Source organism: Hippopotamus amphibius, chromosome X (assembly GCF_030028045.1).
Source record: "Hippopotamus amphibius kiboko isolate mHipAmp2 chromosome X, mHipAmp2.hap2, whole genome shotgun sequence".
Lineage (NCBI taxonomy): Eukaryota > Metazoa > Chordata > Mammalia > Artiodactyla > Hippopotamidae > Hippopotamus > Hippopotamus amphibius.
The window spans coordinates 10,833,760-10,861,620 of record NC_080203.1 but is presented as its reverse complement, the minus strand read 5'-3'; the positions used below and the strand labels follow the sequence as shown (position 1 = coordinate 10,861,620).

Genomic DNA, 27,861 nt, shown 5'->3' with positions numbered 1-27,861 from the left:
TTATGTTTAATAAACACTCATCCTCTGCTTAATCAAAGTTACTCTAATAACTAGTTTCAAAACATTAGGACTATCACCTAACTCTTTGCACCCCAGCCTATAAATCTACAAAATGTCAATACGATTCTATCTGTCTTCTACCTACAGGGAGATTACTCGTTAGATTAATCTAACTTCAGATTGTGACTATAAAATTGTTTCAAGAAATTTCAGGTTCTCACAGGCATAATGATTAACCCACTGGAAGACTCGCCTAAGGGGAAAATTCTTTCTCCTGGGTGCCTTTAATTTGTTTTCCTTCAGACCTCTGTTGACCTCAGAAAAATGCTACCTTTATTGCTCTTTGTATCACCACTCCATCAGAGGACACTTTCTCTACTCTCCTTGATTCGGCTCTCTCTGCTTCTCTGCTCCTTGATAATAATTAGTCCTAGTGAAGAGGGATGGCTTTTGGTGCCGTTCGGATTCGTTACAACAGGCAGCCTCGGAAAACGTGGAAAGGCCAGGGGAGCGTGGCAGTGCAGAGGGTACTAATGAACGTGTGCGCTGCAGTGGGGCAGGGAGCAGAAACTCGGCAGGCAAGGGAAGGGCTTGAAGAGGAAGTCTCCTGGGACAGAACTTCCTGCCACTCAGTGCCCCTGAGGATCCGTAGCAGCGGCCATGAAAAAGCCAGAGTGGGCTCAACAGGGTAAAACATTCAGGAATCTCAAGTGGAGCGAGAAGGGGTGAAGTTCATTCCAGAGGTGGATGAGCACTGGGGCTGCTGTCACTTTAGAAAGCTGTCGTTAACAAAAGACAACTTCACTTCCCTTTTAAATATTCACAAGCTATAATTAGATATATGTGGACAAAGTACTTGCATAGAATGTTAAAAAAAAAATGATTCACCATGTTTCTTCATCAAGAAATATCTCTGTATTTTGACGGATCTTCTGTACTAAAGCAGCAAGCTGTCAGGATGCCAACTATCTTTCTTTGTAGCTTATCAATATGTTATGAGAGAGACATCGCTAAAAATAGCAATGAAGTAAACAGAAGCTGGGGTATTAGAACTAACTTTGGGCCCTCCATCGTTTGTTTTCCTTCCTCCTCTGAGACAGCTCTGCTGAGGCTTAGATATTTCACTTAGAGACTTCTATGATTTGAAAGATTGGAACTCTTTGTACTGCTTCTAAAATAAGCTCCAGGGGTTAAGTGGCTTCAAGTGGGTTGAAAAATGTTTAGGATTCAAGTTCAATAAGATGATGCCCTTTTTCAAGATATCAAAACTGAAGTTCAGGTTGCTTAAGGAAGCTTCCCCTCATGCAACGCAAATAACGTGAAGGTCGGAACTTTCACTGAAACCTGTCTTTTTCCAAATTCCAAAGCGCATGTCCCTTTGGCCAAAGTACTCTGCAGAAAAATAGGAATGTGTCCCAAAGGTGGCAATAAAAATAAATGAAGGGATGGAGGAAGGATTTCATGAGGAATCCTTAAAGAATCTGATGGGACTCTTGACCATGAAAAGTTAATATAGAACAAACAATGTACACTTCTACATATTCCCAGTAACTTAAACAGAGAACACTATTTTAAGGTACAAGACCAAAAACAAAAAAAAAAGAAACACTTTAAGATATAATAAAAACATCTACCATCCTAAGGCAGAACCTTGGAGAAAGGACCACAAGTGATGTCTATTACTGGAGCACTTCAACCACAATGTGGACACATTCCCCTCTAAGCCACGTCCAAAGAGACATAGCCGGAGCACATGCTCTCCTATGGTCCTTTCTGCTTTATGGTTCCATGATTCTATCACCTAATATTTTGCAAACTACAAAGTCCACAGTGGTTTATGATATTTCCATTTGTGCCTGACAGTAGGGTAGGGAGTATGAGCATAAAATCGCTTGCCTGTTACATGCAGTTAATATTAATATTGTATAATGAAGTAGGATATGATGATCCTATTTTGACTTAGGGGCTCTAGAAGTGAAATAAAGTGTGCCCAAGCAGGGCTGGTGAAACTATTTTTCTACTCAATGTCAGAGTTAAGAAAGAGTCCACTGAGACACACTCATGTATATCAAACTTCTTCTTCCATGCCTCACATCCAAGTCATCATGTTACAGAAAACCAATCCCAGGAGAGACCAAGCATCACACTCAGAGGGAGTGTGTTGGAGAACTCAAGTTTATTGAGCCGGCTGACCGAGACGAGCTAACGCTCCAAAATTCTGGGGCCCCGTTTCAGGCGAATCTTTTCCTTATATAGGTTAAGGCATATGGCTATAATTGGCACAGACTGATTGGTTGGTTTAAACAAGGCTCTAGTTGAGTTTGGCACAAACTGATTGGTTACATAATTACTATAGGTTACAGGCAGTTACAGAGCGTGGGAGTTGCTATGGGTTACATGCAAGGGGTGGGGGGTGGGGGGTTTCCAAACAGAAACTTGCAGGAGCAGGACATTCCATACTTATCAGAACATCTTAAGGTTACAGTTGATAACTAGGTCATCTTCTTCTTATCACGGCACAGCAAGCAGAGTCTACAGAAACAGAGCTAGCATAAAGTTATAAACTTCAAAATTTCCCCCATCAATCAAAGATGAGTGGTGTAATAATTTCATGAACCAAGATTCCCCTCAAGTCATAGGGCACAAGGAGTAAAAGACAAAAATATTTCCTATAAATATCTGCTTCTTCAGTAACACCATTTTCATAGTATTTCTCCAAGTCACCTCTATCAGATGCCATGAGTTTGTAGCTGAATTTACTTCACTCCTTATTCAGTTCCCTTTATCTGTTGAGAGGATGCCTTTTGCCTTTCAAAGTTCAGAGCTCACTCTTCAAACAAGGCTGCTCACCTGTTCTAAGATTTCTCTTTCCCATAAAGCCTGTAAAACTCATGAACACTCACATGCCACGGGAGGTGACTAAATTTATCATTTACACAAGAATGAAACAGCAAGTAAAAGGCTCAACTATACTAAAATAGTGGCAAATCTTAAGGTTCATTTATGCTTCATAATGTAAATGTATTTGGAAAGAATCTAAAGCATGTGATAAAAATATGATGCAAGGACTTTGAGGAAATGAGGTGACTTGAGCTAAGGTATGTGAGGCTGCTTGCCCGTCCGTTCCACTACCTGCTGGACTGGCCATGGAACCCAGAAATGAGGGCAACCTGCCCCCGCATTGGAAGAAAAGTCACCACCTACCTGCCATGAACTGAACAATTCTCATCAAGTGAAATTCAGAGAGGATCTCTTTCAAAGTCAGACTGACAAAATTCAAATAATCACAGAACATACAAACCCTACAGGAGAGCAGACAGATGGTCCACTGAGACCTCAGGCACAGTTGGGAGTGCTTGGGAAGACAAGGAAGTGAGAAGAGGAGGGCCCTAGGAACAAGCTTTGAGGAAATTCACAGTTAAAGAATTATAAAATATAAAAATAATGCTGCATAAAATAAGGAGATTGTTTTAGAACTGAAGAAGGGGAATAAGAGCATACTTGTGATAAATATTTATTTCAGGAAACGAGATCACATTTTAGTCACCATTTAACCTTTCATCAAGTAAAAGCAAACTCTACAGGAAAATAAAGTATCAGCACATGATCTTAAATAGTATTAGAGTAACAGGGAAGAGCTAAATCAGACTCCATGTTGGATCAGTTTCTTTGACTTTAACTTTTGCTTGCCATTGTTTTTGTTATTATAATCATACACCATGGCCTGCCTCAGGGAATCCTGCCCCTCTGCCTGAATGTTGAACTAAAACTCCTCTGTTCAGCTCTAAGGGAGACAATCTGACCCTGCCCACCTGTGAATGGCTGAAACTAACACATCCCCTCACCAAGGCTGGCCATCCCAGGAGATGTTTTACATCATCACCTCTCCCCCTCTAATCTGCCTTTTAACTTTACTGCCTCCCCCTCTCTGATTCTGTAAAAGAAACTGGCATCCAGACCCGGATAACATGGCTTTTTGGGGACACTAGCCCGCGATCTTCTTGGTCTGCCAGCTTTCCAAATAAAGTCGCTATTCCTTGCTTCAACACCTTGTCTCTGATTTATTGGCCTGGTGTGAGGAGCTTGGACTTGATAACATAAGAAGTAATAAAGAACAAAACAATTACTGCAGAAACTGAATCTCTGAAGCTTCTCAACTGGTATTCCCATAGAAGACACCAGAACAATCATAACAAAATTAATAAGCAAAAATACGTGAGAAGACAGCCTTCTTGAATGAAGTAAGACTTCAGCTTTAAAACTTGAATGGGGAAAATTAGGGAAAATAGATGAACACCTACATATACCCTTACTAAATTTTCTAATTTTAAGTATAATCAATCTTCTAACCATCTAGTCAGAAAAATAAAAACAAATCAACAAAACAGATTCCTTACAAAAAAAAAAAAGACAAATAATGCTGGCTCTGGGTGTATTATTTTAGGACTTGATAATGTAAGTATTTATACACATGCATATACATTAACCACTCCCCCATCAACAAAAATATATTAAACATATAATCTTAAAATCCTCAATAAAATACTAGCAACTTGAATGCATCACATATTATAGGTGTAACAATTATTCAGTTATTTCAGGAGCCAAAGCAACCACTGCAATTCTTAAACCTCCATTACCTCCTGCCTCACTGTACTTTTAAAACATGGCCCTTTAGGATAAAACATGGCCCTTCAGGAAGTCTCTCAACTTACCACCCCCTCCCACTTTGATCTACTTCCTTAATCAATCTTTGTTTGATCCTTCCAGACACAATGCAAACAGTATTCCTTTCCTATCTTACAATGAGTACTTGAACTTTCAATTGTGTATCCGGCTGCCTCTCCACTATTGCTTACCCTTTACTCTCCACTAGCTCCTTCCTAACATTTATAGATGCAAATTCTCTTTCATTCTAAAAACATGCCAAACACAGACAAGTAAGAAAAGCTTCTTCCACCGGGATTTCCTTCTCCCTTAGCCATGTCACTCCTTCACTTGTCAATTTCTTGAAACTGTTATCTGCATTGGCTACCTCCACCTCGCCATTTTTCCCATCCCACCACTTGAAAGGGTTTTTACCGATATTAGTAAACTTTCTTATTAGTAAAACCAGTTGAGCACTTCATAGCTTTGTCTTACCTGACCACTAAGCCGTAGTCAGATTGACCACAGCTAGCTTCTAGAAATGCCTTCTTCCCTTGTTGTCCACAACAACACACACTCTTATTTTCTTCCAACTTCTCCGGGAATTAACTCTCAATCTTTATTGCCAGATTCACTTCTCTGATCTATTTCTTAAATGGAGTTTAAGAAATGGAGTTTCTCACCTAGGCCCTTTGTCTCACTCTACACTGTCCAAGTGTGGTCTCATCCATTCCCCTGGTTTAAATGATAACATATATGTTAGTGTCTCCAAAATTGATCCAACTACACAGACACATTTATATGCACATCCCATTGGTTTCTCAAATAGTATTAATATTTTACATCCGCTAGCCCTTTGCATATTATCCTGTATGTATAGCTTTCCTCTTCATTTACTATTTTTCCCAAATGTCAATCAGTGCACACATTAAGCACCCTGAAACTTTTCACTTAACATGCTAACACCTTACCATATCATTAAATAGTATATGACATGCTTTTAAAACGTATTACTAAACCACATATACAAGTATATATAACATACGTAGAGTTTAAAGAATAGGAAAGAACAAAAAAAAAAAAATGCTAGAAAAACACCTATGTGTCCCCAGGAAAATAACATGTCATCCCCAAATGGAATATTACAGAGAAGGGCAAGTGAATCAAGTAGAACTACATCCAAAAATATGGAAAAACCTTAGCAAAACCATACTGAATATTAGCAACACAGTATTGAAGGGGGAAAGTGTGAGTCCCAAAACAAGAATCTTCCCATTTAGAAAGTAAAAACAATATCTATATACCTTTGAAAAACATATATGCATTATGTATGTATGTATACATATATAAACACATGTGTGGACAGAAAGATGCATAGACACATTTAAAAAACAGCAAATGAGTAACAAGATTCAGAATGGATACTACCTCAGGTAGACACAGTCATGGGGACAGGATGGAGCAGCAGATAGGTAGATGTCAGTTATTCTTCTAATGTCAACATTCTTCTAATTCTTGCACTGAGTGTTGAATTCACAGGTATTTACTATGCAATTCATAAAGAACTATCTGTACCCACGCATATGCCAATGAGATCTTTTCACAATCCAATTAATATGGTTTATTCAACTCTGTGTACCTGAGATCCACAAATAAATAGCAAGGATAAAGCTATGAAGACCTAGAGTATTACCAGGACCTTTGAAGCCTCCTGTGTGCCTGACTAGATCACATTCCCCTCCCTCCTTCATGGCCCTAAATTTTATGTTAATCACTCCCTCACTTTTTTTTTTCCTAAATATATGTGTTGCTAAATTATTATTCACTTTTGGTTTTTTGACTTTTATAGAAGTTAAATCATACTGAATATCTTCTGGTATGACTTAATTATCCTCAATATTTTCAGATACATTCATATTAATGCACGAAGCTGTAGTTCATTATTTTCTATTGTTATGTAGCACCCCATCATATGAATATATTTATCCATTCTGGTCTTAATAGACATCTGGCAGGTTTCTAGTTTGAGGCCTCTACCAAGGATTGTTTCAGACATTCTCTACACGTCTCGGGCAGCACATGCACGAGAGTTTCCATGGGGCGATTTTATATCTATATGGAATCGATAACATAGAATTTGCTCACCTTCATCTATAATAGGTAATACCAAGTGTTTTCCAAATTTGTTTTATCAATTTATATTCTCAGCCATTTGAATTTATGATGTTCCATCTCCTTTTTTTTTTTCCAGTTACTGACACATTGAAGGTCTTTATACTTTCTGGATACTTATCCTTTATCAGTTTTGTGTTACACATAATCTTTGCCAAGTCTGTAGTTTATCTTTTCATTTCCTTTTTGGTGACTTTTGATAAGTAGAAATTCTTAATTTAAATGTAACCAGGGCTTCCTAGGTGGTGCAGTGGTTAAGAATCTGCCTGCCAATGCAGGGGACACGGGTTTGATCCCTGCTCCAGGAAGATTCCACATGCCACAGAGCAACTAAGCCCCTGCGCCACAACTATTGAGCCTGCGTTTTAGAGCCCGTGAGCCACAACTATTGAGCCCATGTGCTGCAACTACTGAAGCCCACGTGCCTAGAGCCCGTGCTCTGCAACAAGGGAAGCCACGGCAATGAGGAGCCCGCGCACCACAACGAAGAGTAGCCCCTACTTACCACAACTAAAGCCCCTGCCCAGCAAAAAAAGACCCAGAGCCAATAAAATAAATAAATTAATTAATTTTAAAAAATTATAAATGTAACCAAACTTACCAAACATTTGAGCTTCTTGTCTTGTTTAAGAAATCTTTCCATGAACCAAGAGCAAGAGTAAGCAAACTAAAGCCCATTGGCCAAATATGGCATTTTGTATTTTTATGGCCTGCTGAAATGGTTTTTTGTTTTTAAAAGCTTGTAAAAATAAACAAAGGCTAATATGCAATAGAGACAGCATATGATACACAAAGCTTCAAGTATCTACTCTCTAGTCCTTTATATAAAAGTTTGCTGACCTCGGCCATAAAGACAATCTTTTGTATCAGCACTGTCCAGTAGAACTTAATGATAGAAATGTTCCATAAGCTATGCTAACTCATACGATAGCCACTGGCCATGTGTGGCTATTGAGTACTTGAAATGTGCTTAATGAATTGAGGAACGGAATTTTTTTAATTTCTAATTTTCTTTATTGATAATTTCTCATTTAATTCATTTAAAATGTCAAACACCTATAATCTCAATATAATCTATATCTTATATTTAAAAAGAATAGAATGTTGAAACCTGAATCATTTCAATGAGATCAACAACAAAGACTCAAAATCTCATAGGATCACCCAGAAACATGTACAACAGATTTTAAAATACACAATGTAAGTGGCAAACTGAAAACTAAAATACATATGAAGGTTAAACTCCTTTGAAAAACAGCCATGCAATTCTCAAGAAAGAATTTCCACATCTCATTAATACATCTAAAATACATCGACTTCCTACTACAAACCCTGATGATCCTCAGAAAGCTGGTCTGAATCAAGAACTGAATTTTCAGTTTCATTTAATCAATTTAAATTTCAAGATGTGTCTTGTGGTTACTGTACTGAACACTGCAGTCCTATGTTTTTATCTAACATTGTGTCTTTCAGAATTGTCTTAAATCCAACTGGAATAGATTTCTGTACATGATGTCAGATCAAATTTCATTTTCTCACAGGGATACGATATAATGTTTCCTAACCATTTTCCTATCATGATACAAATAGAATGATATACAGGTAGCAGACTGGGGTAGATGCATGCCACTGCTAGAGGCCAGAGGCAACTTCAGAAAATCCTGTGACTTTTTTAAGATGTATCATTTTCATGATACCTATGCACTAGGACTAGTTCTTACTTCTTAACCCTTTACAAATATTAACTAATTTAATCCTCATACTATTACTACTATTAGCCATATTTTGCACATGGGGAGCTGTGGCACAAAGATTACGTATAAGGGCATACAGACAGTAAGTACCACAACCAGGACTTGGACCCAGGCAATTTGGTGCCAAAGCTCATGCTGTTAAACCACTATATCCTATTCTGACTCAGCAAGTAAGGCTTTTTTCTTCCATTCTAAACTATATACATTTAGCTTCTTTAAATTTATTTTTACTATCTTATTACACTGGCTCAGGCCTCCAATCACTGCACTGTTAAACTGGTAATAGTTACACTTTTTGTCTTATTCCAGATTTTAAAGGGATAATATTTTAGTACGTATCTGCTTCATTTTTGTCAATGTATTTTATCAAGTAAAGGCGTGCCCTTCTATTTCTTGTTTGCTCAAATTTTTCATCATGAATTATCCAATTCATGAAATTAAATTTTTAATCAAAAGCTTTTTCTGCATATACTGAAATCACCATATAGCTTTTTTACCTTTAATCTCTTAGTATGATGAATCATTTTTCTAATGTTGAAACAACTTTGCATTCCTGGAATAAACACAATCTTGTCGTGATGTTCTATATACATAAATGTATATAAAGTATATGTCATATATAATTATATCACAGATGCTATTTATATGCTGAGAGAATATGGAGCTGGTTTGCAATTTTTAAAAGTCAGGACCAAGGCTAGCATGTAATTTTCCTTTCTTCTACTACCTTTATCTGGTTTTTCTATCAAGGTACATAAGCCTCATTAAATCAGTTGGAGAATACCCTTTTCCATTCTCTCTGCAGTTGCTATCTCAGGTCTGTCGGTCTTTTGTCGGTGACCTATTATGTTCTCTCTGGCTACTTTTAACGTCATTTCTTTGTTTTAGCATTCCATAGTTTATCAATGAATGTGCTTAGGTGTGAATTTCATCTTATTTGTCCTTTGTGGGATTTGTTGGGGATCCTCAGTCTGAGGATTAGTTTCTTTCATGAATTTTGGAAAATCTTCAGCTATTAACTCACTGAAAATTTCCTCTCTTCCAATCTTCGTTTTGTATCCCTCTAGTATTTTGACTGGATATTGGGTTGGCCAAAAAGTTCATTCACGTTTTAAGAGGCTATGGAAAACCCGAATGAACTTTTTGGCCAACCCAATGCATGTTATTCTAAGTCTGTCATGCAATACTCTCAGCGTAGGTTTTGTATTTTCCATCTCAGTTTCTCTGTGCTGAAGTTTACCAATTCTCTTCACCTATGTTTAACATTCTTTTTAAATCATACACCAAATTTTTACGTCTAGGAGACCTATTTTAACCTTTTTCAAATTTCACTAGCCAAATTAGTCAAATGGATAGTTTATTTCTTAGCCATATTTTCAATACCCTCTTATTTCTCTAAACATGTTAAATATACTATTTTATAGTATTTTTCTGATAATTCCAGTGTTTACAGTCTTTGCAGTTTGGTTTAATTTCAGGAGTTTGTTGTTTCTGTTGATACTCAATGATTTTTTTTAATCTTTTAAGAGTTTTGATTATGAATTCAATATTGGGTATATAAATACACAGAAGAAAATAATTCGATTTTAGGAATCAAGTTGAAGGAATTTACCTTTTGATAGGTCAAATGGGATAAAATATATGATCATCTTGATAGATGCTAAAAGATATCTTATAACATTTGTCACTTGTCATTAAATAATCTGTATCTTAAAATATGATATAGTGCTGCTGTCTGCATTAAAAGCTTAAGAGTACTGTTTCAAAAGGTACGTGGTTCCAGATTTCATAAAATGGGCCTTCCAGGATGGTAGGAAGCTAGAAAGAGGTACTTCTTAGGGACTTAGGGGCACAGACTCTACTTTTCTCCCTGAGGGAGGATGTGACCTCACTGATACTGAGTTTGGACCAAGATCCAGGAAAGCCTAATGCAAACCCCTCCTTAAATGGAAACACTAAGCAAAGAGATTGTACATTTTCTTTGAATAGTGATGTGAGTCCTGAATAGAGAAGAAGCGTAAAACAATATCGGGCTTTGCTCTTCTAGTAAATCTCTACCTTTTACAAACAGCATCATCAGCTGGGTGCTGCTCATTGGGAGACTGAGGGTTGCTGCACTGTTATATGTTACAGAATTTTGTGCCCTTGGCTAAATGAAGCGGGAAGTTACAGCAGGCTATGAATGTATACGTTGGTCTTTTCCAATCAGTCAACGGTATTTCTGCAAGCCCATGACAGGACACTAATGTCTGAGGCTGATGGATTGAGTCAAAAAAAAAAAAAAACACAAAATACTATGACCAAAATGTTCAGGAAGTTATATGTATTTAAGCACATCTTCTTGGAAATTTACAACACAGTTGATAATTAAAGGCTCTGTGAATTCCAACAATAAAGACAACTGCTTGGTTCAGATAAGGGGTTAGCAAATTCTTTTTCTATAAGGGCCAGATAGTAAACATTTTGGACTTAGCAGGCCATATGGTCTCTACTGCATCTACTCACGTCTGCATGGGAAGTACAAAGCAGCCACAGAAAATACCTGAACGAATACCGTTGCTGTGTTTTCAACTTTGTAAAGAGAGGCAGAGGGCTAGATATGATCCATGTGCCACAGGCAGGGCAGATGACCACATCCTACACTTATTTGATCAGAAATTTTTTTCACCTAAGTCTCAATTCATAACCTATGTGCTTCAAAACAGGCAATTTTAAATGATAAATAAATTCTACTTGAAAAGTAAATATAATTTTTTAAACTTTTTTTTTTAGCTTTCTGTAGGATTTATGGAGGGTATGTGTTATCCAAAAAGTTTCAAGGTAATAGAAAAGTGATCAGATTTTAAAATTTCTATTGTATTCAACTTTCTTATACATGGACTTTAATATTCATTTCTCATTCAACCTGTCTTTAATGACATATCTCTCTTGTGATTATGTTATAGACTATCAATTTGAAGGTATGATAGCCCGAGTTGGGGCTAAAATATAACAGAATATTAGAACTGCAATTGCAAATTAACTATATTTTAAATTGTATACATGTTATGATTTTCTTGTCTTAAACTCTTAGTGAAGTATCATGTGTCCATGAACTGAAAAGCCAACTCTGTGGCGGACATAGGTTTGATAAATGCTGACCACAGGACCACTAAATTAAGTATGTGGCATCTGCAATTCTTACCTCATAACTGCCATGACTTCTGATCATTTTATTTGGGACTTTAGTATTATTAAGCAACTTAATCAGTGGGACATAAAAGAAGTACTATAAACAAATTAAATAGATTTTATCTCTTTCTACTTTCTCAATAATTTTTTTTCCTCCTGCTGGATTGGTATGACTTAAATGTATAATTTGCCCTTCATTTCTTAACATTAACAGTATCTTAAGGCAAGGCATTCCTAGAGATTTTAAGGAAAGTGGAGTCTTTATATGGAAGAGTGCAAGGCTCACCTTTAGCTTAACCCCTGTGTGAACCTTAACAAAAATCACTTTACTTCTTCAACCAACAGTTTCCTCATATGTAAAACAGGATAATTAAACCCTTCTCATGAGGTAACTGTAATGACACCTCATCACATATGTGAACAGCTGAGTGGAGCGCCTGATGTGTAGCAGATACTTGAGAACTGATAGTTGCATTTGAAGGAGAAGTGACTGTATCGTTACTTTTACTCGCTATGAATTTTTCAAAGTCTAAATGTGTTTAGAAGGCAGGTTGCATCTTTTAGAATACCCAGTTACGGGAATCAACACAGGAATCAAAGTACATTTCATTCACATTTCAAAATAAGATATTGTGAATATTCCCCACACGGTTTAGAAGGAGACTTCTCCAGAGAGTAGTGCAGTAATAGAGTCCTAAATAGTATAGTGATCGCCAGACAGCATTATTCATCCTCATGACAATTCCAGGGCACCAGTCTAGGGAAGGCCACACTCACATTACCAGCAGTTGTAAGCCTTGCTTATTTTAAAAGCACTCAATCAGCAAAACCTCCCTTTCCACTAACAATTTCCAATCACAAACCTCTCTTGGTTGACGGCGATACATTTCCCATTACGACACCCTATCCCACCCAGCTTACAGCTCGGCTACTCCCAACCACTTTCCTTCAGATTAGAAATCTACCACCTGCATTTCACTGACCTTCAGAGATCAGAAAACATACCTAACTCCAGTCTACACAGAACATTAAATCATTACATGAAACAATTTATCAAAAGACTATGTGCTGTTCAAAAGTGAGTTCGGCCCCAACTCACTTTTTAAATAGCTGTTATAATGCGTGCATGAGAGTATTTGAAGTCTTATTCAATTTTTTTAAAAGAGCTACAACCTCTGAACTGCATCCCCAGGTGGTTTTCGGCAATCACCACCTAGTACAAGCAAAGCTATTTGAACATCTCCATTATGGAATCTGGTTTGCTGCCTATAGGCCTCTATACATAGCACTTTCAATTAGGGCACCTGGCCTATTCTTTAAATGTCCCCACAGGACATGATCTAATTTTAAACTCCAATCTTCATTAGTGCACTATAGTCTCAACCCTTAATCTCCTGCGTAATTTAATTCTGTTCACCTCCTCTTCGTCTGACCTCTATAAAACTAACTTACAAGGGTTTTCACACTCTTGCAAATATTTTGCCTGGATGAGTAGCAGCGAGGATTCCAGTCAGCAGCTGGAGGACAAGATGGCTGGATTACAGGCTATTTCTCCAACAAGTCACAGATTTCCAAGCCTCTGGCCTTTGGGTCAGGATTTCTCTAACTGTATCAGCCTTCTTTCTCTCTTCCACTGGGAAACTTCAGTTTATCGTTCCGTTCAAAGCCATCTCTGATTCTACCACAGCAATTGTCTTTGCAGGTTTCCTTTTATGCCTCACTAGACCAAAACTCCAAGGGCAGAGACCTATCTTTTTTATTCTCTTTGCACTTGAGGAATAGGGGGAGGTGCTGCACTACGTAAGGATTTGCTTAAATTTGAAGAATACACCGTGAATCATGATGTGAATATAAATATACAGCCTCACTGGGATCCCAGTATCTAGTGCCTTTCACTTTGATCTGCTGGTTGCCTTCATCCTCCACTCTGAGTTCAGTACGGAGCACTTCAGTGATGCTTCTACCAATTGTCCTTTAATCTTAGGTTCCATGCTCCCTAAATCTTTATTTAACTTCTCTCTCCTTTGTTTGCCCTTGGTAATTTCATTGACTGAGGGTTTCTGAGTTACATCTGAGTTCAAAGTCCAGGTCTGCCCTTTACTAGCCCTGTCACCATAAAGAACCCATTTCCTAGCACCTTTTCACTGACCATCCACATATGATTCTTCGCACACTTACCTAATACTGCAATTGTAACTTCGTCAAAAACGTGGATATATTTAAATCCCCCTCACCTAGCATCAGGTAGGCAATCAGAGAAGGCTTACTGAATAAGTGAATCCCCTCAAGGTGCCATTCATTCACTCATTCTACTTGAGGACACTTTTATTTCTGTTACAGCATTTTGAAGTGAGGCAGTCCTGGGTTCAGATTCTGCCTTTGTCACCTGTTACCTATGCTACTTCACACTGTATTTTTTATATGTTCAACTTGCCACTCGACTATAAACTCCTTAAGGGCAGAGAGCATATACTGTTCATCTTTCAGTTACTCCCCCTTAAAGGTTATCAAGGGGACTCACGAACCTGACTCCCATAAAAGGGAGCTGAACCAAAAGCAAGTGCAAAACCAGAGTAACAAGTGCCAAGTGCTTTATATAAACAAGGTATTTTCATGATTACTCTGCTGGTCCCTCTCATTAGAGTCCTTTCTGTGGCAGCACTTCCATGGGCTACAGCACAACCTTGATAATGAGAACGATCTGCTTTTCAGTTTCTCCTCTGCTGCTTTCTACATGTGTTACCTTCAACAAAGCCCTGACAGTCATCGGCCTGGACATGACTGCTCTAAGGTAACAATTACATTAGGTAATGGACTGAGGGCTGGCACACAGAGGATGCTCAGGTAATGTTTGTTACTTTTCTTCTGTTTTGGTTCAAAGGGTGTAATAATGTGTCCCATGTGAGTTAGACTGATCACTAATATGCCTTTAACCAGTTGTAAATGACTTGATTCCATATTATGACCCCTTTTGATTGTGGAAGGGAGAATTTTTTTTTAAGTGGAAGAAAAGCACTGCTATTAAGATGAGTTCATTTCAGTAATCCATTTTATCTGACATGTCAAATATTGTATTTATTATTCTAACAAACTTATTATACCCAATGAGCATTTTCTTTTAAAATGTTGGGACTGTAATAAAAAAGAATGAAATAATGCTCTTTGCAGAAACATGCATGGACCTAGAGATTATCATACTAACTGAAGTCAGAAAGAGAAAGACAAATACCATGCAATATCATTTATATGTGGAATCTAAAATATGACACAGATGAACATGTCTATAAAGCAGAAACAGACTCACAGGCAGAGTGAACAGACTGGTGGTTGCCAAGGGGGAGGAGGGTGGGAGAGGGATGGACTGGGAGTTTGGGATTAGCAGATGCAAACTATCATATACAGAATGGATAAACAACAAGGTCCGACAGTATAATGTAGGGAACTATATTCAATATCCTGGGATAAACCATAATGGAAAAGTACATGAAAAAGAATGTATATATACATATAACTGAATCACTTTGCTGTACAGCAGAAATTAACACAACGTTGTAAATCAACTTAATAAATTTTAAAAAATAAAATGTTCGGACTGTAGAATTTTAGGCCCTGAACCCTACTCCGAAAACTTGAAACAAGAGCAACAGCTTTTTCTAGAATTAAATGTCATTACCCTTCAAATAGAAAAGCATGCATTTTCCACACAAAATCAGTCGCAGTGGACGATAAAGATGATTCTGTTTGATGTGAGATTACTCTCAAGACCTATGCGTCAGGAAATCTGAAGAATGCCAAAAGTCACGGAATATTAGTCTAAATGGTGAGGGATGCAAAACTTCTATTAAAATCAAACACTCTAGGGCCCTATTTAAAAGTTGGAGGGTGCGCATCAGTTTTTAATTCACAGTGAGGAGAACCTGACAGTCTGAGGCGTTCTAAAATTTACAATAGTCACATGTGTGTCTAGGGGGACAAAGTTTATCTTAAAAAAACACCTCATAAGTTCTTACTACTATTCTTATATACGTCACGTTCCACCTGAAATTAAATATAGACAAGCTCAAAACTGTCCTATATAACTTTAGCTTATGTAAAAAATTAGGAAAATATTGACTCACTGTTTTACAAAAGTCAGTATCTAAAATTTAACCAAGAATGTTAATTATGTTTATATACAAATATGTTCATTGGGGGTTTTCCCAGTTGCTAAAGTGATTTTTAACCATTTCCTTACAGAGCTGAATTATTTTTTATTAAATGGAGATGGCTTGCAGTAATTTGCAAACTGTAAGCACAATTTTAATGTGTGGGAGGAATCATTTTGATGTATTGAATGATGATGACACAAAACTAAACATGGTTTATTTTAACAGAAAAAAACCGATCTGAAAATAGAACTTAACTAATTCACAAAATAGCAGAAGACCTTTGACTCTTCCCCGAAGCTATAAGGAACAATCAGGGGTAGTTATATATCCTTTACTGAGGCAGGTTAATAACAAAAGCAGGGAAGGAAGAGGCAAACAGAAGAGAATGCAAGCCTCAGGGAATAAGTAACTATGGCCTCTTTTACAAAGATCCTGCCATAAACAGCCCAGACATCTGAGTCAAGGAGATAAGGGAAAACCTAACTCCTGCACTCTGGCCTCCGTACCTTGCCCCTGCCTAGATAAACATAGCTATAGGCTCCCAAAAAGCGCGGGAACTGGTCTATAAAAGGGGAAACTTTTCTTTGTTTCGGGGCTCAGCCTTTGGATGTGAGTCCACTGGGCCTGTACCGGTACAATAAACATTGCTTCCTGTATTACAAGCCTCGGTGTCCTGCCTACCTCTACCGCTTCCTTCAACATTACGAGCTCAAAATACTTACCTGCTACAGCTTGTGGCAAACAAGAAGCTATCTGCTCAGCACTTCTGAGCAACTGGTGCTTTCAATCAGATAATTAGAGGGAGCAGGGGAATTGGCACATTTGCAGAATCAATCACACCTATGGGGAGTCGAGCTTTTTAAACCCTTGCGCCTGTAATTGGCCAAATCTGTCTGGAGTCGTGGGAAGCAGGTATGAAACCACCAGAAACTCCGGCCACTGCAATGTTTCCTCCACTTACTTACAATTTTCACCTCCCACTTTGTAAGCACCACAAGTGAATATCATATTACTCAACAAAGGGATTACTAAAAATGTGTGTGAAATGTATGGATTTTCACCTGCTAAACCCTATTTTAAATGTGCAAGGCAAGTTGATGTTTTAAAGGAACGCTAGGGAAACCTTCTCTAAGAAGAAAAGTTCTGTCAATGAAAGAACTATACATCCTGTGACTTGGTGATTCTTAACCTTTCTGGGTCATTGGGCCACTATGAGACTATATGGAAAGTTATGGAACTTCTTGCATGGAAAAAAAACAGGGCAGACGAGCAAAACTTTGCATACAATTTTAGAAAGTTCCAAGATCCCTCCTCAGAGTCTTATACTTTAGAAAGAATTTCTGCTCTAACTCATCACTTATGAGAGGTATTAAAGCTCAAGGCAGTAAATGTGAAGCAAAAGTAACATCCTATTATATCTACTATCAGGTTGAAAATATTTTGGAATCTGTGGCTTTGGCTATACCAGTTAACTGAATGATTCTTTAATTCATTTACTCAGTAAATGTTATCTCACACCTACCATGTACCAGGGCCTATTTTTGGGTGCTGGGAAGCAATGAACAGGACAGACAGAAACCCAGATCTCATGAAGTTTGTATACTGAAATGCGATTTAAGCTGCCTACCGCATATGTACCAAGGTGAAAAAAATATATTAAGAGGCAATACCAGGATTACTTTTAATCTGTGATTCTCAATCTTGGCTGTATATTATAATCACCTGGGGCACTTAAAAAATATCTCAACGACTCAGCCACAATGCTGCAATGTCACCTCCCTTCTCTTACACTTTTCTGTAGTTGTACACTCAGATATACACTGTATACTGTTTGCATTTTATGTGTGTGTGCAGGTGCACATCTCTGTGTGCTGGGGTGGGAGGGGCGGTGTTGAGCACTGAAAAGGAAGGGTCTGAGGTGCACCGGAAGGGTGAGGAAATGATCCACAAACAGGATGATTTAGTGAAAAAAAGGATTTCAGAGCCAGAGGCAACCACGAGAACCTGAGGCCCCTGGGGGAAAACGTGAAAGCCTTTCAGGGGCCACTGAGTTCTCTGAGAGTTTAGGAAGACTCCAACCGGCCTCTGGGGCACACTTACTTTCGAATATAGCTGTGCTATCTGTAGGTGTGATTACAGGATACTGTAATACTTTTCACCCCAAGACAGAAGTGGCTGCATGAGTGGCATACCGCTGAAATAGTGGGTATCAAAAGGTTCTTATTACCCATTTCCTTTGTAGATTAAGAAAGCCAAAAACTTCTAAAAGGCATGCCACAGCTAGCAGGGCTCCCAAAGTCTCACTGTTTCTTTCAGCATGTAAATCATCTGAAGTTGTATTCTTGAAGCCTGTGAGTAATTCTCCAAACTAAACTTAGAATCATAGAAAACTAACTAGTTTCCATTCAGGATGGTCCATGAATGCATTGTTTCTTTTTGGAGTCATCTTTGTAACCAGGTGAAAACAGACACTTTCCAGCTCAGATTCTATTCAGAGCCAGGAGGCTGCCTTAGAATTCAGTTTCCTTTATAACATACTTCTAGATTTGTAGCACCCTTGCTTAGCTGCAAGGTTTATTGTTGACCACACTGGATTGAGTAAAGGGACCTATTACTTATCTCCTTAAAGTCCAATTAATATAGCTGATTAAAAGGAAGAAAAAAAAAGAAGTGAGGAGGGAGAGAAAGGAAAGAAAGGAATAAAAATCAATATGGCAGAACTTCTTCCTTCAAATGAGGCCCCTACATTTCAACACCAAGTGTTCATGAATTTTACAATTTGTGTTTGTCTATTAAATTATTTATATTCGACATAAGGATTTCTCAATCTTAGCACTACTGACATTTTGCACCAGAAAACTTGTGGTGGTGGGGGTGCTGTCCTGCGCGCTGCAGCACATCCAACAGCCCATCTGATCTCTAAGACCCACTAGATGCCAGTAGTATCCTGCCCACCAATTAAGACAACCACAAATGTCTCCAGACATTTCCAATTGTCCCGGAGTGGGGGGAAACGGCCCCACGTTGAAAACCACAGGTGTTTACTATTTCATTAAGAATTCAAACTAGCTTGCAAACACATCCAATAAAATAAGAATCTTAGAGTGGATATATGTATAACTGATTCACTTTGCTGTACACCTGAAACTAACAACATTGTAAATCAACTATACTCCAATTTTTAAAATTATTTTAAAAGACAAATAAAAAAAAGAATCAAGCATCACTGCCAAGGAAATAGATGTATAAAAATCCAAAACCAGTGGAAGAGGAGAGGAAGAGAGGTATGAAGAGAATAAGGACTAAAAAGGCTGATGCTATTGAACCACAAATATTTTTTCTGAGCTTTCTGGCTGCCAAAGGAGAGGGGAGGGTAGCAGAAAGTCAAAGTCAGAGACAGAGACCAGCTGACTTAAGGTGCATAAGTTGAACTCTTGCAAACCTGACTCCTCATAAACATACAACCCACACATGCAAGCACACACACCTGCTACATCTCAGTAGTAACCCCACCATCTGTCTATCCAATTATTCAAAACTCTAAAACTTAAGGATTATCCTTTAAGGTTCCCCTTTCTCTTACCTACCCACCCCACACTGAACCTATTATCAGCAAATCTTGTCAATTATAAAACCAAAATGTGTCTGAAAACCATCTCCTTTGTCATCTCCCTTGGTCTAAGATTTCATCATTTCTTGCCTGGTCTACATGAAGAGCCTCCTAATTTGTCTCTTCATTTCCATTTTGTACCCCTTCAATCACTTTTCAGAGGAATCTTCTTGAATGGAAATCAAATCATATCTCTCTCCTGCTGAAACACCCCAGGAGCTTGCCAAAGCACGGAGAATGAAATCTAAACTTCAAAATTCAGCTCCCGCCTGTTTTTCCAAAATTTTCCACCTCTCCCCCATCACCATGAGCCAACCACACTCGAAAATTTCCTTCAGTCTCTGCCACACAGTAGACTCTTCCCCAACATCAGGTACTGCAACTATTATTTCCAACTTATTAATAAGGGCATAGTTTTGTGATTTTTCAGCTGCAATAACAATATATATACACACATACACAGAAGCATTAATATGACTTGTTACAGGAACTTCACGTTAGGCAAACGCAGGAGCAAAGTAAGTTCTTCGTGTCTGATTTCGGAACACGATATTTACCAGGAAGGCAGGAAGGGAAGATGGATGTGAAGTGGGGAAGGCAAGAAAAAGACGAAACTTACAAAGGTGAGCGGCAGCCCATGAGAGCGGGCAGGAACCCAACAAGATGGATGGGAGTTGCGTTAAGTTCTCCTTACCTCCGACCTCAGTACAGTGGCTGTATAGAAGTTGGTGCTCTTCGCTTTGAAGCTCAAGGCTCACCCGGATCTAGAAGTGAAAGAAACAGGATTCAGGGAAAGATGGAGCCGATTGGCTCCGCCTCTGCCGCTGCCCAGGCTCAACGAGCTGAATCAGCGCATGAGTGAAAAGGCCTGTGAACTAATACAAAAGCCCGCGGCCTCCACGTCTCCCAGGTGAAAAACCTCAATCGCTACTGCTCGTCTTGTAGCTACCCAAACTCACGCACAATGTCTTTTATGGCCCCAACTAAGCAAAAACGTCCAGGGAAGGGAATCCTGTGACAAGGAGTGCAGCCTAGACAGGTGGACACACTACAAGCCACCACACCTTCTCCACTGATGACATTATGGTAAAGAATATAAATGTATCCATTGATTTTTAACAGAATATAGCCAAAATTTAGACGGCTTCCAAGGAGGAAAAAAAATTAAATAACATAGGTCACGAGGGTTGAGTTACCAGTCCTTCAAAGGTGCAGTCATTTCGAACATCAGCTTGATCACAGGCAGCAAACATGTCTAAACCACCATGCTGATGTTTTTGGTTGTGATTACACGGTAATCAGTATTTTCATAAAAACATTCTAACCGAAATACTTTGTGTATATATAATTCTATTTTTAAATTTTGGAAACCATAGCTTCTATTTGAATTGGTAGAATATTGCTGCTTTTATAGATGTAACTATAAATTATCTATGCACTACCACCAATTCCAAGCACATTCCTGCTCTGTATCTTTCTTATTTTAAGAACATTGTTTTTAAAATAGGAACATTGTTTTTACCATAATGCTGGGCTCTACCAAGCTTTTTTAATCACCATATTTGTATTTCACCACAAAATAAATTGCATTTGTATTTTAAATTTATTTAAATCTAAAACATTTACATGCAAATGTAAATTGCAAAATAAAATGTTTTGTCTTCCGTTTTGAATTTTTTTTTTTTTTGGCTTGCCTTTCTGCAAATTTATTATGTCATCACAATTTATACTTTTAGCAACTTTTTTTTTAAAGCTCTTTATTGGAATATAATTGCTTTACACCGTTGTGCCAGTTTTTGCTGTACAACAAAGTGAATCAGCTGTATTTATACATATATCCTCATATCCCCTCCCTCCCATGACTCCCTCCCACCCATCCCCATCCTGTCCCTCTAAGTCATTGCCCATCATCAAGCTGACCTCCCTGTTTTATGCAGCAGCTTCCTACTAGCTATCTATTTTACATTTGGTAGTGTATATAGGTCAATGCTACTCTCTCACTTAGTCCCAGCTTCCCCTCCCCCCCACCCTGTGTCCTCAAGTCCATTCTCTACATCTGCATCCTTATTCTTGCCCTGTCACTGGGTTCATCAGTACCATTTTTTTAGATTCCACATATATGAGTTAGCATATGGTATTTGTTTGTCTCTTTCTGGCTTACTTCACTCCGTATGACAGACTAGGTCTATCGACCTCACTACAAATAACTCAATTTAAAGTGAATTTACAGTAGCATTGACAATAACGTCAGACACATCGTCTTTGACAAAGTGATCTTTCCAAAGCCTTGCCTTGATCCCATAAATTTGGTTTCTTAAAAATCATACTATTATTGGAATAAACTCATTTTTTAATCTGAAGTATCTGATAATACTGATATGAAATTCAACTCTTTTAATTGCAAAGATCCTCTTTTGCTAGTGGAGCCAACACATTATAGCTGTCCTTTTATTTCTCCTGCATGCACAAACAGTTTGAAGTTGAAAATAAACAAAATTAAATTAGGTTAGTGATTTCACACCACAAGGCATGTTTCACAGAGTAACATGTAAACACCTCTTGCCGTTACATGTATCAGGAGTAAACCATTATCCTCTGTAACGATCTTAAATGACGACTACCATTTCACGCAGTTGCTGATGCTTCTTCAGCCGACTTGTGATTTCTGATTTTCACCTGATCAAGGGTACCACTACGACCCCAATGAGTGAGTGGGAAATATCAAGGAATATTTTGTTTTTATCATCAATTTTCTTGAGAGATAAAATCTGAGTACTTACTTTTTTCATTTAATATGCACTGTCACTTTCTGGAGCACAGCTACAGAAAAGATGAATTGCAAAAAAAATTTAAAATAACAAATTGTACTTTGTAAAAATGAGAAGCCACAATAAGAAACACAAGCGGATCACTCTCTCTACAGACTATGGCGTGGCTGCTCAGCCCCAGTTTCCATCCTATATTTTTTGGACACAACCTCTAGTTTTCCATGTTTACCACTGACCCTGACAAGTGGTGACCTGGGAGCTTCATGCACTTAGCGATTCTTGGCGTAGATCATGGCACAACTGGCTCCTGTAGGGCAGCAGAGTCGATGACTTCTCCCATCACCATTTAAGACTAGAAGGAAGTAGTCACTCCCAGCACTAGGTGTCACGCACTTTATTGTATCTACAAACATCTTGTATGCTTTTAAAAATAAAGGTCAGAGAAAGAGAAATGGGCTTGCACTGTCCACTATACAAGCATCTCACACACCGCGCCGAGACCAAGTCAGAAAGCGGAAATTTACATTGCAGAGTTGCCCAAGCTACCCTGACATATTCTAATGCAACTATTAATACCTTATTAAAAATGAAATATCCAGGAAAAATGCAGAACCTGACTGCATCCCAGGAGTACAGGAGTTAACAGGGCCTCTCCCAGGCAAGCAGGCACTTACAAGTGCCCGACATTTAGTACTAGGATTCAGGTTGAGCCTTAAGTCTGATTCAAAGCTTCTGCCCCTCTTCTGAGTTAGGCTCTAGGATCTGCCATCAGGAAGAGGGTTCAGCAGGCAGTACTTGGTATCTTCTTTCACTCTCCCCTCAACTCTACCACCTCTTGCTGGCCAGAGGGGACCAGCCTTGATGACCTCCAATAATTCACACCCTGCCTCCCAGTAGTCACACTGTTTTATAGTCCCCTCTCACACTGAATAGTCCTGACCTGTGTAAATGACATCTGGACACGACAACCTCATGAAAGATCTTGAGTGAGAACTACCTACCAAGCCACTTCAGAATTTCTGACCCACAAAAACTGTGAGAAAAATAAATTTTTATTGTATTTAAAACACTAACTCTGGGGATGATCTGTCACATAGCAATCAATAACTAACAGATTCCTCTGGGGTTGAGCAGGATTTAGGGGGATTAGAGGAAAAGGGGCAAGTCTTGCATTAGCTGCTGTATTCATAAACCTCGCCTTTAGGGCTCCATTTTCTAATATGTCCACATGCTAGCTTTTTTGTGGGGTCATCAGTCATTCTTCCGAGCACTGGCCACTATCCTCAATAAGAAATTCTTCCACTTGGGCAACACATGCTCTGGACAACTTCTAGCAACACCCTCGAAGCTCATGTCCCGGCAGGAGACCCATAGCTTCTCCCTCTGTGGGTCCTTTCTTTCTGTTAAGCAACTTTCTTGGGCATCAAGACATCAAGATGACTCAAGCTGATTACCCCCTGAGCCCAAAGGAAAATCACTCATTTGTGACACACCAAAGATCAAGGGCAGTCTGCCCAACTACTGATCCTTTCTCCTTGCACTGCCTTTTGGAGCTATTCTCTTCATTTCTACGTTCATTTATGCCCTCCCCCACCCCTTAAAGATACTGACTTAATTCTTCCAAGAACTCTTTCACTGACCTCCATCTGAGTTGGGATCGTGCATTGGGCATATGAATTTCTGCAGTTCTGGAAGTTTCCATTCTGAGAATGTACTGCTACTCTCCCCTTAAAGCATACTGAAGCTGCACAAGCGGTTCTTATGGAACCCTCTTCCAACTCAAGTTTAGTGGGAAAACTTTAAAAAGCCATTCTAGTTTCTGTCCCTAAAAATTCCCTTCAACAGTAGCCTTTAAAATGTTTCATAGGAACAGGAGGGAGCCATGGGGGCGGCGGCGCCGGGGGCGGCGGCCGCGGCAAGCGGAGCCTGGACCGGGGGCGGAACCGCGGCCGGAGGCACCGAAGGACGCAGCGCCGCGTCGGAGGGGGCGAAGATCGATGCCAGTAAGAACGAGGAAGATGAAGGCCATTCAAACTCCTCCCCACGACACTCTGAAGCCGCGACGGCACAGCGGGAAGAATGGAAAATGTTTATAGGAGGCCTTAGCTGGGACACTACAAAGAAGGATCTGAAGGACTACTTCTCCAGATTTGCTGAAGTCGTAGACTGCACTCTGAAGTTAGATCCTATCACAGAGCGATCAAGGGGTTTTGGCTTTGTGCTATTTAAAGAGTCGGAGAGTGTAGATAAGGTCATGGATCAGAAAGAACATCAACTGAATGGGAAGGTGACTGATCCTAAGAGGGCCAAAGCCATGAAAAAAAAAAAGGGCCTGTTAAAAAAATTTTTGTTGGTGGCCTTTCTCCAGATACACCTGAAGAGAAAATAAGGGAGTACTTTGGCGGTTTTGGTGAGGCTGAATCCATAGAGCTCCGCATGGACAACAAGACCAATACGAGGCGTGGATTCTGCTTTATTACCTTTAAGGAGGAGGAACCAGTGAAGAAGATAATGGAAAAGAAATACCACAGTGTCGGTCTTAGTAAATGTGAAATAAAAGTAGCTATGTCGAAGGAACAGTATCAGCAACAGCAACAGTGGGGATCTAGAGGAGGATCTGCGGGAAGAGCTCATGGAAGAGGTGGTGACCAGCAGAGTGGTTATGGGAAAGTATCCAGGCGAGGTGGTCATCAAAATAGCTACAAACCATACTAAATTATTCCATTTGCAACTTATCCCCAACAGGTGGTGAAGCAGTATTTTCCAAATTGAAGATTCATTTGAAGGTGGCTCCTGCCACCTGCTAATAGCAGTTCAAACTAAATTTTGTGTATCAAGTCCCCGAATGGAAGTATGACGTTGGGTCCCTCTGAAGTTTAATTCTGAGTTCTCATTAAAAGAAATGTGCTTTCATTGTCTTATTTCTTAATTGCTATGCTTCAGAATCAATTTGTGTTTTATGCCCTTCCCTCCCCAGTATTGTAGAGCAAGTCCTGTGTTAAAAAGCCCAGTGTGAGTGTCATGATGTAGTAGTGTCTTACTGGTTTTTTAATAAATCCTTTTGTATAAAAAAAAAGTTTCATATTCTCTCATACAGGAAAGATGGAGAACAGATCACTGGACCAATTTTCTAGCTTTTAGTATGTCCTGCGTGATATATGTCCAGCACTGTTCTCCTTAGCTTTAGGATTTTAGCCAAAATTCCTAAAAAACTGAAAAAGCAAAATTTATTATCCTGCTACATTCTAGCTGGAATCCCTTGTTTCCCCCCACCTGAAATACAGCTGATAGGTTCACAAGATGTATTTTTTAATAAATCGATGAGGACTTCCCTGGTGATGCAGTGGTTAAGAATCTGCCTACTAATGCAGAGGACACGGGTTTGAGCCCTGGTCCAGGAAGATCCCACATGCCACGAAGCAACTAAGCCCATGTGCCACAACTACTGAGCCTGCGCTCTAGAGCCCACATGCCACAGCACCTGGGTGCCTACAGCCCATGCTCTGCAACAAGAGAAGCCACCACACTGAGAAGCCCGTGCACTGCAAAGAAGAGTAGCCCCCTGCTTGCCACAACTAGAGAAAGTTCTTGAGCAGCAACGAAGACCCAATGCATCCAAATAAATAAATCTTTAAAAATCAATGAAATTACCAAGATCTTATTATCAAAGAGGTAGATAACTATATTTTAAAATAAAGTACTTAAAATATAAAGCATCCAATAGCAGTTATTTTGTAATGTAATGACTAATTTCTTCAACATTTTAAAAATTCAGTAATCACTTTATAAAGCTTTTTAAAAACACTGTTCCTTGTTAAAAGCATGGGACATAGCAAAGCTATTGTTTCCAAAAATAATTCATATTCTTTACAAGACTCAAGAGGAGAATATCTTTAGTGAACCAGATCAAACATTAGGAATAAGAGATAATTTGAAAAAAGGAAAAGATGGAAATCACAGCTGCAAAATGAAAAACTACAATGGAGAAAATGAATACCCAACTCACTCTGGAGAAACTGATGAAGTGCTTAGGAACATGGACTCTGGGGTTGAAATTTACCACCTGTATGAACTTGTATAAATTACTTCAATTCTCTGAGCCTTAGTTATCATATTTGTGAAAATAGAGATGATAACTGAACTTCACTCACTCACAGGGTGGTTGGGAGAATTAAGTGAGATTGTGCACACAGCATACTTAACACATAGTCAATATGTAATAAATGTGAGCTTCTATCACTGAAGAATAACCAAAAGTATGAGAAATTTAAACAAGTTCTTCCAGGTCATAAAGGAAAGGGATAAAAAGATTAAAATTGTGTGATAAAGACATGATCAATATGGAAGACATATTCCAGAGATGCAACCTACAGATAATTGGTGATCTTGAAAAAGAGTATAAAACGAAGAGAACAGAGTTGGTAAGCAAAGACAGCTTTCCATCTATAGAAGAAGACATTTTACCTGAAGATTGAAAGTGCTCAAAATGTATTAAAGAAAATGAATAAAATTAATTCCACAAATATACTTACTTTTTTTCCTTGGTGAAATTTATAGATTTCGATTATAAAGAAAGAATCTCAGGCTTCCTAGGAGGCTCAGTGGTTGAGAATCCGCCTGCCAATGCAGGGGACACAGGTTCGATCCCTGCTCCAGGAAGATCCCACATGCCACGGAGCAACTAAGCCTGTGTGCCACAACTATTGAGCCTGCGTTTTAGAGCCTGTGAGCCACAACTATTGAGCCCATGTGCTGCAACTACTGAAGCCCACGTGCCTAGAGCCCCATGCTCCACAACAAGAGAAGCCACGGCAATGAGGAGCCCACGCACCACAATGAAGAGTAGCCCCCACTCACCACAACTAAAGAAAGCCCACGCACAGCAAAAAAGACCCAACACAGCCAATAAAATAAATTAATTAAAAAAAAGAAAGAAAGAAAGAATCTCATGAATATCTATTAAAATGCTACAAAGGAAGAAGAAAAAAAGCTATCCCTCAAAAGAATTAGAATGAACCCCAGGCTTGTCTGCAACACTAAACTCCTGAAGGATATGGAAGCTTCTGTGGCAGTTTTACTCAGAGAAATTGTTGTTCATGTGTGAATACATCTGTAAGCATGCTATCACTCAGGAATTATGCCAACCCGGTACTCTTCATGAATAAAATATTTGAAGGTCCTTCCAAATTAAACTACTTGAAAATGTTTGCTAGGAAAAAAGACAGAAAATATCAAGAGATAATTAAAATTCAAGGCAACTTTGGAAAAATGTGAAGGAAAGGCTGTTATATAAATGAATACTCTAAAAAACTGTAAATATATACTCTAAATAACTGCTTTTAGTGTGATTACTAACAATTTTGTTTTTGTTTTTTTGTTTTTATTTATTTATTTATTTATTTTTGGCTGTGTTGGGTCTTTGTTGCTGTGTACAGGCTCTCTCTAATTGTGAGCGGGGAGCTACTCTTCCTTGCAGTGCATGGGCTTCTCTTGTTGCGGAGAATGGGCTCTAGGTGTGCAGGCTTCAGTAGTTTTGGCACACGGCTTAGCTGCTTCGTGACATGTGGGATCTTCCTGGACCAGGGATCGAA

At 38.8% G+C, this 27,861-nt stretch overlaps 1 pseudogene; it reads left to right on the top strand.

The window, feature by feature from the left end:
• Positions 1-443: 443 nt before the first annotated feature.
• LOC130841369 (heterogeneous nuclear ribonucleoprotein D0-like) lies at positions 444-25,227 on the top strand (annotated as a pseudogene).
• The last annotated feature ends 2,634 nt before the right edge of the window (positions 25,228-27,861 follow it).